Source organism: Pagrus pagrus (genome assembly GCF_965226575.1).
Source record: "Pagrus pagrus genome assembly, chromosome: 2".
NCBI lineage: Eukaryota > Metazoa > Chordata > Actinopteri > Spariformes > Sparidae > Pagrus > Pagrus pagrus.
In genome coordinates this window covers 23,372,252-23,389,986 of record NC_140186.1, presented here as the reverse complement: position 1 = coordinate 23,389,986, position 17,735 = coordinate 23,372,252, and the positions used below count along the sequence as shown (strand labels likewise).

The 17,735-nt window shown below is 40.1% G+C and overlaps 1 protein-coding gene across 2 annotated transcripts in view; it reads left to right on the top strand.

Moving 5' to 3' along the window:
• Positions 1-5,221: 5,221 nt before the first annotated feature.
• add3a (adducin 3 (gamma) a) overlaps positions 5,222-17,735 on the top strand; it is a 112,311-nt gene continuing 99,797 nt past the window's right edge. The window contains exon 1 of one of the 2 annotated variants that reach the window (XM_084366895.1): positions 5,222-5,239. The gene's annotated coding sequence lies outside the window, so the exon portion shown is untranslated. Of the gene's footprint in view, positions 5,240-5,695; positions 5,798-17,735 lie in introns of those variants that run through there. The other variant, XM_084366894.1, reaches the window with a different exon arrangement.

Below are 17,735 nucleotides of genomic sequence, written 5' to 3'. Positions count from 1 at the left end.
TGTTAAATGAGTTGTTTACATGTGGGTATTATTAATCAGAGGTTCCATAAGGACAAACATGCTGTTTTCTGTCAATCATCCACTGACTGACACAAAGATGCATAAACAAGAAAAGAGGTTTACTGTGTTCCTCTGGCGTTATAAATCAAATCAATCTAAAAAGACATGCAGAGTATTAAAGGCTGTGATGTCTTTTCACATCATACTGAGAAGTCATGGGAGTATGAGGAAACATGTCAGAGATATCAAAAGTGTTGGCCAGTGGTGCTGACAGAATGGGAATATGATGCAAACAAAAACATTCAGAAGAAAAGCAACTTAATTAGTTGGAAAAGAGGAAACATTTTTCTGCCAGGGCATATGACCACTAAAATAACACACTTACTGTGGAAAGGCAGCGTTCTTCCTTCAACAACACGACGGAGAAACAATGTTTCATTTAGCAGAACAATAACTCGTGCTAGCGACGCAAAAAAAAAGATCCTTCCTTGCATTACACAACTCGGTAGACAAGGTGGTAATATTTCTTTACATCATGACAGCAGGTTTATATATAGTTGGTGTTGTTTGATGAGGAAATTGAAAAGATTTTCACATGAGAGAAACAACTACAGAACAATAGAGCCCCTTTAAAGGTCTAATTGGTGAGATAGATGATTGTTCAGTCACATTCCCAACTCATCGTAAACGGCCACCGGCCCGACCTACCAACCGAAAGCATCTGCTTTTGATGAGTTAAATGTGGCTCAACAATCAACTAACTTACAAATTGGAGCTTTAAAGGGGCTCTGTGAAACTTCTGTCTTCTGCCGGAAGCCAGAGTGGTACGTTTATGTTAGCATACTCCATTTCTAAACTAACGTTAGCTACCGTTGTTCTCTGTTAGCAGAGCGGAGGGAGGCACTGAGACGAGGCAGACTGTTGCAGAAAATCTGACCCGAGTCCTTCACAAAGGAATCCACAGTCCATCAAGCATTAAACAACTTAAACAGATCATCCACAGACTTGTACAGGCAACCGAGAGACGGGGAAGGTCTCATTTTTCATGTCATGTTACAATCCTCTCACGTATGGCCAATAAATAAAGTGATTAATACATGTAAACTGCTACAAATTGTTCCCTAGAGCTCCTTTAAATGAATGAAGTACAGTACCGTACGCAGATCCTTTAAAAACGTAAAAATACCAATACTCGCAAAGTGAAAATACTCTATTACAAATAAAAGCCCTTCAATCTAAATGCTACCTCAGTCAAAGCACAGATGTGTTACCAGCAAAATGTACTTGAAGTATCAAAAGTAAAAGTAGATACTGAATTTTCGTCAAGTTTACTTTATCTGAAACCTAGCCAGTAACATCATGATAAATACAGTGCAGCATAAATGAGTATATGTTTGGAAGTAGAGTACAAGTACTTCAAAATTGTACTTAAGTACAGTACTTGAGTGAACGCACTACACACACACACACGCGCACACTGTCTGTAGATAGTTTCCATACATCCTGCACTTTATCCGATTTGCACTTCTTGAAGAGTCACGAGGAAGAGGAGCAGCTAACCCCCCTAATTATTTCAGTCCTAGCTCATTCAGGTTGTCACAAGACCTTCGTGCAGTGAGCATCAGCCTTGAGTCTTTCTTCCTTCTGTTTCCTTGTTGGTGGTAAATCATATTTCCAAGAGGTTCACAAAAATGCATGAATATCAAATGGAAACAAAAGGAGAGATGCTTCTGTCAGACCTGTGCCAAGTGAGACAATGGTGAAAGTTTTTCTTGGCTTGAAGTTGTTTGGATTAACCAGTTGGGTGGGGTTGAATTTAACTGGTGCTCTTCTCACGTATAACTTTTGTTTTTGAATCTAGCCCAAATAAAGTACGTGTCAAGAACAGAAAAATTTCACATCAGAGGGCACTGTCAGTGATAGAGTGATAATAAAATGACATGTGCAGACTGTATGTCTGTCTTCGTTGTGTTTCTTCCAGTTGGACAGGTTCTCAAGGCTCTCACCTGATCATGTCTGCTGATAATTACATACCTGTAGTAGGGTTGTCAAAAGTATCGAAATTCAAAAAAGTATCGATACTAAAATGTTGTATCCGGATATGATACTCATTTTCAAAAGTATACATTTTCTCTGTTAAAGTCCCAGAATGAAGCAGAGAAAAGTCGAACTGCAACCAAACAGCAGCACACACAGCCGACTCTACCATCTCTTTGACCAACAACGAAAATATGATGCCAAGTCCCCAGAATATTTAACGTGTGGTTCTGTTAATTGTTACATGTTGTAACAGAGGTTATTTTTGCATTTTTCTTGTTAATATAATATTAAAATATTAATATCATATAATATTTCTTTTAAATTTTGTGGTCTTTTTTTTATCCTTGTGGTATCGAAAATGGTATCGAGTATCGAATATTTTCCTGAGTATCAGTATCGAGTTGAAAATTTTAGTATCGTGACAACCCTAACCTGTAGTGTGCGTGCAGCATTGAATGTTTTGAATATATTTTCTAGAATATATCACTCTGGACAAGTGCAGGGAATAACTGACTTATCTAACTGTATTATATGTGTTTTTTAAAATCACAATGTAATATGTTTATACCTGATGTACACGTTGTGTTATTGTTACTTATTCTATGCACATTAAAGACATAATATGTAGGAATTCTACATTAAAATGTCTGAAAAGCGACTAGACCTTTGTTATATATTTTGTTGAGTTGTGTACTTGCATCATCTCAAATGTTTCCAACAATGTTCAAACCCAGAGAAATACACAAGTTTACTCAAGCTTTAGGTGCATTTCATTAGGTCGCCTGTCCCTACTTCAGGGATAGTGGAAGTCGGCGAACAAGACTGAACTTAACGTGACTGCAATTTTAAAACATTAGCCTAACTCATCTGTGAATGTTTGCGGCTTGTGACATTTTTGACAACACGAGACCATAAAACGTCACATATAAGAATGTGAAATGAGTCGGTGTGATGCTTTTAACATTATAATACACAATATAAGGACCTACCTACATTTAGTCCCTTTCAGTGTAATAGTCTAACAACTGTTCACCTTAATGTCAAAGTCAAACATGTACACGAACAGTTGGAATGTGAAATTGGCTGGCTAGGCCTCGGATTTACTTGAACACGATTTGTTTTACTGACAGCTGTAAGAACAAACCTGCTTTACAAGAGTCAAATTCCACCTGATCATGTACACTTTATATTTATATCTGAGACACGTGGAGACAAACAGCTTTTCCGACTAACTATTAACATCCGAGGCTCTCCTCTGTCCCCTGCTTATCTCACAGATCTCCTTCATTCATACAAACCCTCACGCTCCCTGCGGACTACTGCCACCACCAGCCATCAACCTCAGCACAACGGGTGCTATACCTTATTGTATGTTGTGACTGATGTTTCATTACTAGCCGATTCTTAACTTCTCCCATGTTCACTGCTTAATGCAGCCAATCAAACTTATACATAAACAAAAAGCCTCTTGCTGTGGTGTACTGGTGTCTCATCCCCAGCTTGTAAACTGGGGCAAGGCAAGTTTATTTATAAAGCATCATATAGACACAATGCAATTCAACGTTTTTTCCAAGGGCATAGAAATACATTTAAGGTAAGATATCAAGAGAACATTAAAATAATGAAAATATAAACAAGCAAATAATTAGTTACAGATTTAAAAAGGAGTTTATTGGAAAGCCACAGTAAACAGTAATGTTTTAAGCTATTCAGGAAGCTTGTTATACAAGTGGAGAGCAGAGAAACTAAAAGCTGCTTCACCTCGCTTAGTTTTGTTTTCCTTGAAACACGGATTAAACCTGTCCAAGATGACGTGAGGGGTGTGGATGCTTTGTTGCGTGCAAGTAAATCAGAGATATATTTAGGATCGAAACCACTTGGCACTTTATACATGAGTAATAGGATTTTAAAATGTATCCGTTGACACACAAGAAGCCAGTGCAGTGAAGGGCCGGTGTAATGAGTTGGTGTTAGTGAGGATTTTGATACTGATACTGATCTGATAATGCCAACGTCAACTCAACGCCAACTATACAGTTTTATACATACATGATAATTTATGTTTAATTTGCTTTTACTCATACTTTTAATACTACAAGTATACTTAAGGACTTTTACTCAAATACTGCTGATATGGCGGACTTTCACTTTTACCACTAATATTTTAACACGATATCTAAAGTATGACTTTTGGGTCCTTTTTACAATGCACTACTTTATTCTTTTTAATCTTCTTTTTAATATTTTTATTTTTAATATTGATGTTTATAATGTAAATAGGGTATAGGGCTGTATTTTTTATATTATTCATCTTATTCTATCTTACTGAGTACTCTAACTGCGTAGTTGACTGGTCTATTCTCGTCCAAAACATTTCATTGCACCGTTGACCCTGTGCTAACCTGCATATGACCAATAAACATATCTTGAATCTTGTATAAACTGGTCAATCATCTTCTCCACTGTGTCTCCTCACTCCTCAACTCAGATTCATTCATCATTTCATTATATTTTGAATCCTTGTCTGGTCCTGGTCATTTGGACACCTACAGGCTCACAACTATAAGTCTGTCATTTGTTTACAACCTCTTCACTGTCAAAACAGGCACTGAGATCCAATCACTTGTTATTGCTAAACTCGGCCAGTCTCCCTTATCTTACGCCACATCCGGTTTGTATTTTATAGATGTGCAAACAAAGATTCTGTCACAAAAACGACTGCAGAAGTCATTGTAGTGTTTAGATGTGAATATATATTTTTTTAAACTCTACATTTCTTACGATTTCTACATAATTTCTCTACACACTGATATACTGGGGTCTCCAACCTGCAACTTGGGCTTTAATCTTGTTTGGGGCCCAAAACAATTATTTTCGTTTTTTTCTGTGTTCAATCATAAAAAGTTCTGACACACACATTTATTTGTTCAAGGTACTTATTTAGAAAATAAGAGACTGTACTCTCGTGGTGATGTTTTGGTAAGCAATCACGATTATGGCCACTAGATGGAGGCAGTGTTGCATATTTATGAGCAGATGCATGAGTCAGACTTACTGTAAACACGGATGCAACCAGATGCTGCCTGAGCCTCAAATGATTCATTCTTTGCACAAAGAAATTCATCATCACGTGACAATATGAGTGAAAACTTGAGGCACAATTGTGGCAGAGAGCATGTATGACCGTCACTGCAACAAGGTAAGCTTTATTTTCTGATATACTTGCAGAGAATACTGTGAAAACGTTTCTGAATGTCAACAGGAACCCACGTGTTTTTGTCCAACGTATACTTTAATATACTTTTATATGTTTAAAGCCTTTAGCATGAAATATATTCATCGCTAGGTCTGGTGAGCTAGCTTAGCACGTCTGAACTGGGCCAAACATAAATAATACACACCAGCAGCAGCCCGCCTCAGTCACGTGCGCTCCGTCTCAAGCAAGGGATTTGCCAAAAAGTGCGTCACACGTCTCGGTGAATGAAATTCCACTTCCTGCCACATAGTGAGCCGGTGTTTGCGCTTTCGCCGGCTCACTAGATCTACACAACATGTGTGCTGCCTGCTCCGGCCGCAGGGGGCCGGTCAACACCATCGTGTTGGTCGGACGTCAGTGAAAGTGCTCCGACTCGTCGCGCTTGAGCGGAACCATTGAATTCAAACAGTGAATCCGAGGCAGAAAAGGTCCGGGGACGCTTGTGTTTCTGCAGCTCGACTGTCAGGCTGCTAACCTGGGACCCGGTGATCCTCACAGGAGGTATTTGGATGACTTAGTACACGTGTCGTCACATTTAAGTCAACATTTTGCGTGGATATGTGTTGTTTCGTGTTTTGCTTGTTTACTGTTTACATGTTTATGGGCCACATGCTGACTCTGTGACCACAACTGCTTGGTAACCCTTTACTGAGGTATTATAACCATGTTTAGGAACAGTTTGTCCAGCAGCAGTTATCTGGGGCATTCAAACAGCTGCACTATTGTGTACTTTCAGTATAAATAGCTGTATGTTGTGCTTGATATCACGGGGACTCTCTCTCTTTGCTCTCACCAGCATTGATTTGGTGAAATCAGTGAGAGTCACACAGTAATATCTCATTAAAGTAGCAGATCTGCAGAGCATTTTCTTGCATTCATTCTGTATTAATAGCTGAGATATTTTCATGTATGTTTAATGTTGGAGGGAAAACAAAGCTCTTTAAGACACAACTAGGCGTTGCAGTGCTCCTGTTATGGTCAAAGGTCAGGGTCAGCACCTCCTGCAGCTGATAGGGATTCACTCCAATACTCACATCCCACTTTATGTACAAATAGAAAAAAGGACGCTGTTTTAATAGAGCATTTAAGAGTTTAATTTGCTTTATAGTTGTGTTCTGTTTTTCTTTTTTGTGGTATTCAAGTGACAAGATGAGAGATAAGCTTTTGTTGATTCTTAAAAGGGGAATTCAGGTGTTGCAGCAGCACAAGAACAGAATTGAACAGAATTCTCTTTTTTTCTTTACAGGACATAATACAGAAATAGATGCTTTCTCCCACAATGATATGCACTGAAACAGTAAATGTCACTGGGAATTTATTGTTAAGCTGTAAAATATCATCCATTACATATCTTGGTCACAAGTGTTTGAAAACAACAGGGGGACCATTGCAAAAAATGTACAGTATATATTGTTTATATGTAATATCGGCTGATAAACAGTGTCAATATCTGATTGTTTTTACTCCCTAGTATCAGTATTGGGCCCAAAAGTTCTGTATCGGTCAGGCTTCAGTACTACCACCAAGTCGTAGTAAAGTAAGACATCACGAAGTCTCACACACATGTTGAACACTTATTTGAACAAGTTTTTACCCAAAGAAAAACATCATGAGGAGCATATGACACTAAGTTTTACTCTTCATTTAGGTTCAGTTGCATTATCTTCAGTTTAATTTACAGTTTCAGTTTATTCATGTGCAAACCTCTCCATGAGACAGGTCATTTTTTTTCTTTCTGTTGCTAAGTTAGTGGCAGGATTGGGAGAGCTACCTTATTTTGTTTTCTTATACAGTCACCAATTACCTGTTAAAAAATGTAGTCAGTAACATAATCCCAGTATCATAATATTACAGTAAAATAGCTTGATTACTTTCCATTACTTTTGGATTACCTCAATACAAATGATATGCAAATAAAAACTAGTGAAAAAAGAGAAGAGAGAGAAAAGAAATGTCAATAAAATGACTTTTATTTGATTTCAATGACAAATGTGTATTCTCTAAGACTACACACTGTATGTATCTGTCATCTATTTCTTCCTGTTACTTTGACAGAAAACAGTGACCATTTATTTGTATCCTAATTAGGTAATCCTCTTTCATGTATTCTGTTGCTCCCCAAGCCTGGTTATTGGCAATTATTCATGAATCAGTGAGTAGTCCCAGGCTTTTAATGGAAACCTTTCACTTCTAGTTTAGGTCATCAGTACATGCTGTGCCTGGTTACACATTGATGTCAACAAACAACAGTTGAGCAAACAGTGCTTAATATTAGTATTTCTGTGATCATCTGCAGAAAAACAAAAAAACATGAACTGTTAAATGGCCAACAGCTGCTTTACTGTTTTCTAGCATGCAGCTCCTTCTATCTTCTTGCTTCCTCTTTTCATCATTTGTTGAATCCGACTCCACGTTCTGCAGATCAAAAGTCTGCACAACACCCCCCAACTCTCTCCCCCTCAAAAAATCGCATGTTACCCGCGAGCACCCCCCACTACACCTCTGGCTCTGTTCTCAACCTGTAATGACTCTCTGAGGAGGATATCCATTCCCACACCAAAGCGTGGCCGTTGGAACTTAGCTCAGACAAATATGATAATTGTCTCCAAAAGGCCTGTAGTCTGACATACTTGATTTCTCAATTCTTGTGCCTTTTTCCCTTCCTATATTTTGTTCCCCTGAGCTTTCTGAAAACCTTTGAATGTTCACCATATGGACGTGAAATCTAAAACGGTATTCCCCTCACTCTCTGATTCACTCAGATAGAAGGGGGGCCTCATTCAAAACCCTTCAGGGACTTTCTATAAGTGAGCTATTTAACCCAGAGCCAATGACGGAACTGATAAAAAATGCAAACATTCTCCATATTTATTTTCCCTCCACCTCCGCATGTCCTCTTTGATGTGAACTCCATTTTCTCTCTTGGATTGCTGTGAGTGTTTCACAAGGTCCTCATGAATATTGCAGTCACCTGGGACGCGAAGGAGGCGAGACGGGGGTGGGGGGGGATGAGTAAAGAAGAGGGATTTTACCTAGCCTTTACCAAGCGGTTGATGATAATGTCCTCTTTACACTGCCTAAAAATAGGCATTAGTCCCCTAAACAGCTGGTGTAGATTTGTACACGTCTTGTCCCCATTGAACGGCTCAAACTCCATTTTCTCCATAAATGATATTCTGCAAAGCACAATAATCAAGTGAGACATGATATGCTTTTTGGTTTTTTCCTTTCCTTCAGTGTGTTGTATAGGTTCTGGTGCATGTAAAAGATCTCAAAAAGTTAAGAAGTCCAAAGTCTATGGCAACGGGAGCTCCTCTCTCCCACAAAAAACGCTGCTTCTGAAATGCCTCGTCAGTAGCCCCGCCTTTAATTCTGTGTCTTCTTGACATCATTACATCACCATGTCACACGCTTGCATAATTTATGCCTTCATACACAGTAGCATTAAAGTTAACTGGAAGCTGAAAACATGACAGAGCCGAACGGGGACGGTGAGCAGTGCTGGCTCAGGCATGTGGGAGCTGACCAATCAGAGTAGACTGGATATTCAGGAGGGCGGCCTTAAAGAGACAGGAGCTAAAACAGAGCGTCTCAGACAGAGGGGGAATACGGTGCTGCAGCACTCCCCTTTAAAGCCAGCCTCCATATTGATACCCAAATATCTAGATGTCTCGCAGTTTAGTTGCTCTTCCCACGTGAGCTTACAAGACACTACAAAACTACAAAACTGTGAGATAAACATATATTATTATGTGTTATTGTTTGAATATTTGTATGTTTTTAGACCAGCAGTGAGGACATCAGTGCCATGCATCTCTATCAAACACATGCACCAGCCAATCAGGATTCAGTATTTTCTATGGCCACATCGTATAAAGTGTTGACCTTTTCTGTACTCGCAGAATAACATTTAGATAGCACTGAGCTGTCTCAACACATCTGCAGCCTCCCTGTCTGAGCTCTTCCCTCTTGTTTATTTTCTCTGCTCTAATGAATAGTTTCATTATAACCCGAGGCACAATCAAGCTCCGCTCATCTTTAAGATCCATGCCGAGACACAGGAAGTACAGCGTCCACTGTGGCTGGGGGGTGGAGTCATGGCTAGATTAATAACAGAGCGGCAGTGACCGGTTGAGTGGGCGCAGACTGTAGGGACTGTTAATGAGGCGTGTCCATAGTGAGACTTGATTGCTTAGAAATCTTTTGGTGAAACAGGAACTGAAGAACGAGGAGTAGGGTGACAGGTGTTTAGAAGAAGATGAGGCGCGCACATGTTGCAGCTCCTTTGGTTATTATCAGGTCTTGATACCAACTGCAACATTAAATAAATAGTTTTCTACTGCGTAGCACCCCTCAAAGAAAAAAATAAAGTGTGAGTGTGTTAGTGAGCCTGAGGCCATTTAAAAACACACTCGGCCCAGTGAATTTGAACCTGTCCAGAGGACAGAGATGACTTCATCATTACCTCACCCTGCTCTGCTAGAGGACTTATCAAAAACATGTGGCTCCGCTCTCCCAGCACACTGCAAATTGACTTGAGTCTTGGACTCCGCTGTTTTTCCTTTGTTAGAGAATGTGTGTGTGTTTGCGCGCAAATGGGCTTCATTTTATTATCTTGGATTTTCTTGTCTCTCTCTGGGTTTTGACTTCATCTGTCATTCATTTGGCTAGTTTCAGCTTGTAGCTCTGGGTTTGGTGGGACTGGGTCGAGGCCTGCTGAGTTGGACGGGATTATAAATCGTGTCTGAGCACTTGAGCTCTTGTGTACGTGTCTGTTACGCCCAATGAAATCAGATGATAATCATCTCAGCGATAACCTTTAATTTACCATATTATTTCACAACCATACAATGCAGTGCTAGTGTTTTGTTTTCTGTAACTTTGGGCAGAGCCAAGCTAGCTGCACAAACATGAGAGTGGTATCAATCTTCTCATCTAACTCTTGATTAGAGAGCGAATAAACTTTAAATTAAGTTTCCCAAAATGTCCAGCTCTTCTTTTAAAGGTGCAGTATGTAAGAAAATTAAATTTAAAACATTCAAATTAACTTAAATTATCAACAGAATGTGAAGAAGTACCGCAAGTGTTTTGTCTGAAAGAAAAACAACATCAACACTCCCAGTCTGGGCAGAGTCAACTAATACGACCACTAGCTGCGTGGCTAACCAAGATTAATAGCTAAAGGTAGCTACAATTCTTACATATTGCAACCTGAAATTCAAAATGTAAAGGCTTGTCTTGTGGCGCTCACTAGCTTAACAGGAAGTAGGTTTTTTTTTTTATATTATAATGCTGTTAATTTTGGACATTGTTTTCTAGTGGTGACACCAAAGTGAAATGAGTTGTACAGAGAAATGCATCAGTACATCTTCACATTATATTTGATTCAAGACACATTGTAATGTAGGGATTACACACATGGATAGCTATTGAACTGCTGTAGCTGGTGAGCTAACATGCTAACCAACTTAAAGAATGCTAGTGCTAGTCAGTCAATTGCTCTCTTCTTTCTGTTTTCTCTTTATTGGGCTGTTTACTCCTCCTGGCATATTGTTTTGAGCGTTATTTCATAGAGACATTTATTGAAGACAGAAAACAAAACTGCATGTATGTGCTGCAGAGATGACCTGGCCTACAAATCTTGTTCTGCAGATGTTCATGTTTGTTTGGTATAAACCCCAACAAATGTCACATCGTCATATTTTCAATAGTTTAATCAGTGAAAAAGGAAAATTGTGATGCAAGAATGATTATTCCCATTAGTCATGAATCATATCGCAATCACAATATCTGCCAAAATAATCAAACATCAGCTTTCTTCAGCATATCCTGCAGCTACAACACAACTCATAAGCCACAATTGCTTCCTTGATTTTGGACTCTTTGGCTCTCTGTTCCCTCAAAGGTCAGTAGGGCTAAGGCATTGTGCTCGTAGGTGAATCCCCTATTCATGCCGATTTCATAGGAATTAATTGATTATGCGTTTCAATGTTGCTGTTCTGCCAGCTGGCATTACCAGGCTTTAAGTCAGCAGAATGCTTGAATGCTTGAGTTCTTGTTTGTTTAGTTGTTGGCTACTGACATGAATGTCATGTTGGCTATTTTGATAAAGTGGCAATGAGCTGCAGTGCTGATCTGCAACTTCAGTGATTTATTTTGTTATGCTCTGAATTGTCTGACTGAAGGAGACAGGCGAAGCTGAACAGTCTCGTGTTTCATTCTATTGTGCATCCACAGTCAGGGCGCTGTTTGATGTGATACATGTGTGGGCTGGGTGTTTAGATTGCACAGTTGTTTGGTTGCCAGAGCCAGACGTCCCAGCGGGGTGGGGTTAAAATAACCGTATTATACACTTGTGGGTGGATGAATTACTGAAAGCATCCGGCCTGACGTCGAGTACAGCCGACTTCTGTCCAGCTTGGGGAACTGTGTACGTCCATATGTGCATCCATCTGCCATCACTTTGCATGTGTGTTGATATGCACATGTGTGTCTATTGTACATCGGGTTCATAACATGTTTGTGTTGTGTTTGTGTGTGAGGGGGCAGTCCCTGGCAGAGTCGGCCCCGGCCAGCAGTGGGTCTTCCCGTGCAGCGGGGAGGCGTTTGCATAGATATTAGACTGGAGTAACCATGGCAACGAGGTCAGCCTCTGACCATGGGAGAAGAAGAGGTGCCAAGTTTTGGGCCAAATGAGCTTTTGAAGCAGACAGCGGCTCTTTTGATCCACGCGGCCATCACCCCATTAAAGTCTCTCTGAGGGTCAAACATTTGAGATCAGGAAGGTTTATGGGTGACGTGAGAATGTCGACTCTGGTAGACGTTTGTCTGAAGTGTTCATGAATGATGAGACTGAATAATCTTCCTTGGAATCACACTTTTACTATCCAGCCAATGGGTTTATGAACTTGTGCAGATGTGAGCCGAATATCAACAATCCAGTCATGTGGAAATACCAATCATGTGGTCTTTTAACATCAGATGGTTATGATTATATAAACAGAGCAATCTATTAATTCTCTCTCTGCAAAGTTAGATCCCTGAAGTCTTGACTCTTTATATAATCATTAACCTAAAATGTTGATTTTACTGTTAGTGACCGGTGAAATGCTGCCATTGTGAGCAGAGAGTGGCACTGACTTGGTATGCTGTTTATCCTGGGCTGCCTGCCAGTCATGAGAGAGAGTGTGCTGCCACTGTTTGTGTGTCGGTGGAGGGAGGGGGGCGTGCATCCCCATTACTGTGCCCCGGGGGTCTGCATTAATATGGAGATTAGATTAGAAGTCTTCCAGGTCACCTACTCAATTAACTGACTGTCATTTTGCATATTTACAGGCGAAGGAAAAATGCTATATGTACAGCGTTTGTACTCATTAGCCAATGTGAATCCATTCCTCACAGTGTGTTCATGTGAGGTTCATTTATAGCTCTGTGTGTGTGTGTGTGTGTGTGTGTGTGTGTGTGTGTGTGTGTGTGTGTGTGTGTCTGTGTGTGTGTGTGTGTGTGTGTGTGTGGCCATGTGACAAGCTTCTGTGGATGCCTCCATTATGGGTGTTGATCCCTTTGCTGTGTGGGGACCTGGAAAGGATGCACTGTCACTATTTCTGAGCGTGATGGAAAGCCCACGTGTGTTTGTGTGCACCAAATCTAAATCTAATGATACTGCCTGGTCTTTTCTTTTCTTTTCTTTTCTTTTCTTTCTTTTCTTTTCTTTTCTTTTCTTTTCTTTTCCCTATTTATCTGCTGTTTTATTACCCTGCTGTAAAAGTCCTGCAGAGCAACATAACTCTTCTATACATACACACACACACACACACGCACACACACACAGAAACACACACAGCTTCAGCCCTGAATCCTGCCGTGACATTCAGCTCAGACGGTGTGCTTTGTTCTTTCTGCGTGACTTTCACTAAGAGCGCCCTTTATTTTTCCATCATTGTATAGAAAGATATATCACTCTGTAACTGACCTTTGTGTAATGATCGTGCTGGTTTTCAATGAGCATTTCGAAAAAAGGCCCTCACTGGAGTTTTTACTAACCATGGACACAATATGTTGATGCCAGTGCTGTGCAGGTGATAATAAATGGGGTAGCACTTGTTACACCAGTTACCTTCTCTGCTGGTTGACCAGTTATTACTGTTAACAACCATTTACATAAAGAAATTAAATTGATAATTGTTATTGGGTTCACCTAAAGTATGTCCTAGTGCACCTTAATGAAAAAGTTGAAACCAGTGCAACCAACGTAAAAAATCTGTGTGGACTCTTGTTTTGTTCGATCATCAGGTGTTGCTATAAGCAAGAAAATCAGTCAATTGCACATGTAAAAGCCTGGAAGCATGAAATAATTGGCATTTGTGGTTTAAAATTGAAAACAGTTGCTGATTAATTTTTTATTAATCAAGTAATTGACTCATTTTAGCTAGTCTTTGTCAATGAGTTTAATCATATTCAACTTTTGGAGTACAGTGATCCAGTTGAAATTACAGTTGAATCCAGTAAATGAAAATTTACGTGTTTGTGTGTGGTTGTGCGTGCGGTTCTGTGTGTGTTTGTGTGTGCATTTATGAACTTTTGTTGGCCTCCAGGAAACATGCTTTATTGCCTCACTGACCAAACATCTACATTTACCACATCATCTGCCACTGTTTTAGCAGGCACACCCATGCCTCGGTTCCTGTTTGTGGACACACACACACACACACACACGCACACGCACACACCATGGTATTGTCACATCACACACCCAGTAACAAATCTCTGTTGGCAGATCTGGCTGCTGAGTCCTGGTGTTGTTGTTGGTATGTACTGTGCTGTCCTCCTCTGTTGTCTCGTCTCTATCTGGGTCAGCTTGTGTACTATACAATGATTCCCGGCCTCGCTGCCACTGAGATAAAACGCTGTGTCAGCACTTCTCAGTGCTGTCTTAATGTTGTGTTGTGGCAGTTATTTGTTGCCCTTAGTCATGGCTTTTAATTGATTTACTGGGCTTTATTCAGAGGTGTGTGGTGGTCGGGCATCACAAGACCTGACATGAAGCCAATGTCATCTTACAAAAGAGTGTTGATGCTTTCATGGTAGACAAGAGTGGTTACTGCTGTTTTGATCTTGATGCCATCTGAGATACCACAAAGTCAGTACTGTGGTGTCTCTGCACTTGTTTTTCCCAGAAATCACTTGTCAATCAGTCGTGCGGTAGCATGGTGCATTTTTAGCATGTTGGCTCAGCCGGCCATAGTGATAGGCTGTATTTAAAGTTACAGTGCATCACGCAAGTGGTGTAGCGTGAGCCATGTGTGTGGTGACACTGGATCTGCAGGACCACCGTGGTGCTAATCCACAGTATGTTTATTTCTTCTCCTGCTGGATCACAAATAGTCATGCTTCCCTTGTATGTGCTTATTCAGTAACATTTGCTAATGTGACCTCTCATCCTTGCACACGTGGTCGTAAATACCACTCAGGAAGCCATTGCATCCAAGTACACCATTGATGATAGTGTGTTTGATGTGAATAATGTTGGTTAATATACTGTATCATTGGATTCATTAAAAATTACCTAGATATTCCATTGTTAAAATTTAAATTGAATTGTGTGTTGAATCAAATTACTGTGGTTACATTGTAGTGAGCAGTGTGCTGCTGTCCTCTGCTGACAGTAACAGCAGCAGACACTGGATTGATTGACGCTGTTTGGCAGTGGCCCTCAGTGGCGACTGATGAAGGTATGTTGTTGTATGCATGGCAATCTTAATGTTTTTAAGATTTTACATATACGATATCAGTTACAACAATAGCCAGAACACATAATGGAGTAATTGGTGTTATATGGGGTAATATACTAACATTACTGTACAAGCCAGCTAGCATTATCAATCAAGAGCTGCATTTTATCATTACAGACCAGTTACAGTATAAAACTTGTAATAGGTTAAATAGGTATTCAAGATAATTTCTTGAATCGCCTGGTGATGAGCAACCAAATGTCAACTACAGGTACTCATTGAGAGTCAAAATTCCTAAAATAATAATATTAATTGCATTCAAATGTGAGGGGATTGTAGAGAGACGCCACCGCAATAATGGCAACTTGTCTACTTCCGGTACTTCCCTAGAATTGTGTACATGGTTACATCGACCTAAAATTTGGTATCTAGCACACCACCGTTATGTTTATAGTCATTTATGAAGAGCAAAAAAATGGTCTTCGTAGGTCAGGGCCAGCTGATGCATCCTGGCGACTTGATGTGATAAAAATTACAAGGACGGAACATCAAAGGCTCATAAACCTCGAGTCTATCTGCAGGCTGACAGGTAGCTGCTGAGTGTGAGGCTCTGGCAACCGAAGACACCAATAAAACCATTAACAAAATGGACGACTATTAAAATGCTAAATTCATGACATGTTCAGTCTATACATGTCTGTTAAGATCTGTTAAGATGGTCACAGTGTCGGATTAGATCTAGAGCCATAAATATTTGCTGTGACTTGGAGACACATTATGATACAGACTGCGTGTTGGTCTCGACCAATCATAGCTTGTTGCTTTTATAACCTGTGAGATGTAATCGGGATGGAGTTGCTAGGGACCAACTTTCGGGAACACAAGTGTAAACAAACCCTGTTTGTCGCCCTTTGTTTGTCCTGTCGGGCTGTTATCAGGCTGAAACTGTGTAGTCTGTACCTGACATTACACAGAGTGTGCGGGACTCCCTCCACGCCTGGGCTGCCCTGAATCATTATCACCTGCTCCACGCCCATAGCTCCCATGAACACATATTACTGCACCATAAGAAGTGTTGTTCGTTATTAATCTGATCTGTATTGTGAATGATGTAAAAACTAGTGTATTCAACCTCAGATCTGTTATTTCTGTGCCCTGTACTGTTCTTTGAGGTCACAACTAAAGCTGTCTTCTCACCTCAGTTCTGTATTCAGGTCAATGTTTCTGCAAGACAAATCTCTCTACTGTACACACAGGAACAGTTTGTCTTCACACTGTGCCGTTGTTGACGTTGCTGTGCTTCTCTGCTGGAGGGCCGATGCATGTCATTAGTGACGCGTGTTGCATTCTGCTCAGCAGCCCCTCTGGGCATCTCCGAGCAATCTATGAGTTTGTGTATGCTTGCAGTGTGTGTTTGTTTGTGTGCATAGTACACAAATTGGCCTGTTTTTGTATTTGGAGTGTTAACATTCTGATGTGCAACCAAGTGAGCTCCCTTTGGATTTGTTTGATTTCACTGCCCATTTTCTGTTGTTGTACACTGTAAATGTTTATCTTATTACAGTTGGGGAATCTCTTTGTGCTTTTTATTAAGGGTTATATAAGTTTTTAGGCCCTAATATTAAACTTTAGATTCATCTTTCCTTCAGAATATTTTGCCAGAATGATAAAAATAAAAGCTCGGAGTCTCAAGTAAGTCTGTCTGTGTGCTGTGCATCAGGCCTCTCCATCTGTTTCTGCTCCCACCGGCTGTCACTCATCCTCTCCAGCTCAGTCGTTATTTCACAGTCATCACAGAGGAGAACCTGCCGAGGCTGAGCAGAAATAAACAAGCTCATCATCTGATAGCAGATTGCACACCCAGTGATCCCTCCCTGCTACCAGTTTCAGTTACTCAAGGAGTGATGTTGCTTTACATCCTGTGCATTCAGATGGCAACACAGCCCTTCCTTTTAAAGGAAAGATCCACCCTAACACAGTTGAATACTGAGAAAAACTGTCAGACAGACTGTGTCAGGTAAACGAGTAGACATAACAAATTTGTTGTACAGTTTTAATCATACTATTAAATTCTCAAATCGACATTCATTTTCTGTGATTAACGAAAGGATTAATCAGCAAAACATTTAACAGCTTTACAACAAATTGAGCGTGTATTTGCAGGGTTTTTTTTTTACGTGTGTTAACCTGCTTAAAATAGGCGATTGACTCCATTCCTTGTCGATGAGCTGGCCTTTCTGTTGTTTTTTTCTGGTGTGACATCATGAATGTGCTGGAAAACAGGCAACAGTACAAGCAGCATGGAGGCGGGTGAGAATGTTACAGTGGTTACTTTTTTATATCTTTTACTTCAGTCTCTCGTTCAATCTCGACCCCAACTGAATGATGCTGAACACTGCTTAAACAGAGACAGATGGAAAACTTGAAGTTTTGTAGTTCACAAAACATTATGATGTAGATGGGGACTTGTTTCAAGACCTAAAAAACATCTGGAAAAAAACCCATAATGCAATATAATGGCTCCATTTGCCCCAATAATGCATTATCTATCCCTCTGTAGATAATAGTTAAACCATGACTGTAAGGATTATTGATTTATTTTGAAGAGTTTAATTTGAATGAAAACCCCCATAGTAAACGTGTCAGTGGCTTCTTCTTCGTTTCATTAAGTTATATTAGATCTATTTGTCCTTTGAGCATTTAAAAAC